Source organism: Penaeus japonicus, unplaced genomic scaffold, assembly GCF_977035675.1.
Source record: "Penaeus japonicus unplaced genomic scaffold, GWHDUDI00000001_assembly GWHDUDI00000010, whole genome shotgun sequence".
Classification (NCBI taxonomy): Eukaryota; Metazoa; Arthropoda; class Malacostraca; order Decapoda; family Penaeidae; genus Penaeus; species Penaeus japonicus.
The window spans coordinates 4181380-4183879 of NW_028234412.1; the positions used below are offsets into that span (position 1 = coordinate 4181380).

Genomic DNA, 2500 nt, shown 5'->3' on the forward strand with positions numbered 1-2500 from the left:
TTTCGGCAACTCCAAAGTCTCAGATAAGAAGGAATAAAACGATAAAATCAGGATTAAATTCACAGAAAGCCAGCCAGCAGAGCTCCAGGCAGGATATGAAGCTCAAATCTCTATTAATTCAACCCTTTGACAGGAGAAAATACGAGAAAATACGAGAAGCAAAAAAAACAGCTCCTAAGCACACCTTCCGGATACAACAATAACAATAAACGATAGAGAAACATTCGATTTTTTTTTATTTTCTTTCTTTCTTTAACTTCTGCAACCTGGAAATAGCATCTACTCACCGGCGGAAGGGAGAGCGTAGCGTCTGCACCGGCGGCTGTGCGAGGAGCAAGTGACGTAATACGACCTTCCGAATGACGAACAGGACGGAAAAAAAACGGAAAATCAACAACAATTATCTTCGGTTTTCACTACGTCTCATCCGTCGTGAATCTATACCCGCACTTCTAATTGCAATAGCGAGAAGGAAGGTTGGGTCATGCATGAGAGATAACGCTCAGGTGATCAGATTTATCGTCCTTTTTATCCGTATTCCTTCCTCTATGAAAATATTCCGCTCCACCGGGGACGAATCAAGGGCGGCGGTTGCGGCGCGGCAAAATCGAAACGTTCTTTCTCGGTGGCAAAGGTCGTGACTGTCTTTGGGGGATTCTATTTCAGGTTCAGGTAAACTTTAGGCCATAGATTTTGTAGCGTTGTCGAAACGTGTGTGCGTGTGCGTGTGTGTGTGTGTGTGTGTGTGTGTGTGTGTGTGTGTGTGTGTGTGTGTTTTGATATATGTACACATGTCTATATACATATATATATGTAGATAGAGACACGCAGACACACGTAGCCTTGCAATTTGAATCATGAGTATAATTGGGTATACAAAATAAATATATATGTTGATATGTAGAATTGTATATGTATATATATGTGCGTGTGTGTGTGCATGTACACACACACACACACACACACACACACACACACACACACATACATATATATATATATATATATATATATATATATATATATATATATATATATATATATATATATATATATATATATATATATATATATATATATATATATATATATATATATATATGTTTATACATACTTATATAAATATAGATATATATATACTCATACATATATATTTATTCATTTATTTATATGTATGTATGTATGCATGTTGTCATGACAGTTCCATTCACAAAACCTTCCCACAAAGCACGTGATTAGCAATCCAAGTGACCCTCTTATCACCTCATCGTTAGCCGGTGGCCCTCGGTGGATGATAAGGAAAGGGATACGAGAGTAAAGAAATAGGTGGTCAGTGATAAGGACAGGGATTACGATAGTGATGATAATGATGATGGTTATGATGATAGTTATGGTGTTAATGATGATGAATATGAGGATGATATGATTATTATGATGGTATATAATGATAGTAGTAATGATAATGATAGCAATGTAATGATGATTATGATAATAGTAATGATAATGGTAGTAGTAGCAATGATAATGATAATAGTAATACACATAAAAACAGCACATTAATAACGATAAAGATAGAAATAATGATAATAATGATAACAATAACTATATGAAAAAACAAAACATGATGATGATGGCAACAAACTTCAAATGCAGTAAATACTAGTGATAATAAACATAATTAAATGACAGTCATAATATTCAACAATAAAATTAGCTGGATTTTATAAGGAATTTCAATAGTTATATAAAGAGCAAAGAACTATGCTTATATATCATCTAGCCGCCAAGATATGTTTTAACTTTTTTTTTGCGTTTATACAAGATAATTCCAATGAACAAGTATCTACTTATATGTGAATGATAACAAATGCCACTGATTAAGAAATGAATAAAACGCAACTGCTGTTTAGGTATTGAGAAAGAAGGAAAAATGAGATCAGCTCCGTGGTTAACCCGGATATTATTTGACCGAAACGAGAGCTGGTTGGTTACTTATGGCATGCAAGTCAGGCGCACACACACTCACTCATGCATACACACTCACACATACATACGCATACATACACTCACTCACGCTCACTCACTCACATTCACTCACACACATATGCATACATACACATACACTCACACACACACTCACTCACACACATACACACACACAAACACACTCACTTACTCACTCACACACACTCGCTCACACATATACACACTCACTCTTGCACACACTCGCTCACTCACACACACACATATACACACTCACTCTCGCACACGCTCACTCACACACACACAGACACGCATACACACACACACACACATGTGCGTGAGTAGGTGGTGTTGGCAGTATATGCAAGGATTTACAATGATTTCAGACTATGTGAATTTTGCTTCATTGTTTTTGCCTCTGAATCTTTATATCAATTGTAGATCTCCCAAAAGAATCTATTATAAAGAAACAAGTAAATTTTACAAAGAAATACTTATATTTCTTCGTCAATCTTTC

The 2500-nt window shown here is 35.6% G+C and overlaps 1 protein-coding gene across 1 annotated transcript in view; it reads right to left on the reverse strand.

The window, feature by feature from the left end:
* The window catches only part of Eno (alpha-enolase), a 12193-nt gene extending 11865 nt beyond the window's left edge, over nucleotides 1-328 (reverse strand). The window contains exon 1 of the mRNA XM_043037195.2: nucleotides 288-328. The gene's annotated coding sequence lies outside the window, so the exon portion shown is untranslated. The remainder of the gene's footprint in view (nucleotides 1-287) is intronic.
* Between the last annotated feature and the right edge of the window lie 2172 nt (nucleotides 329-2500).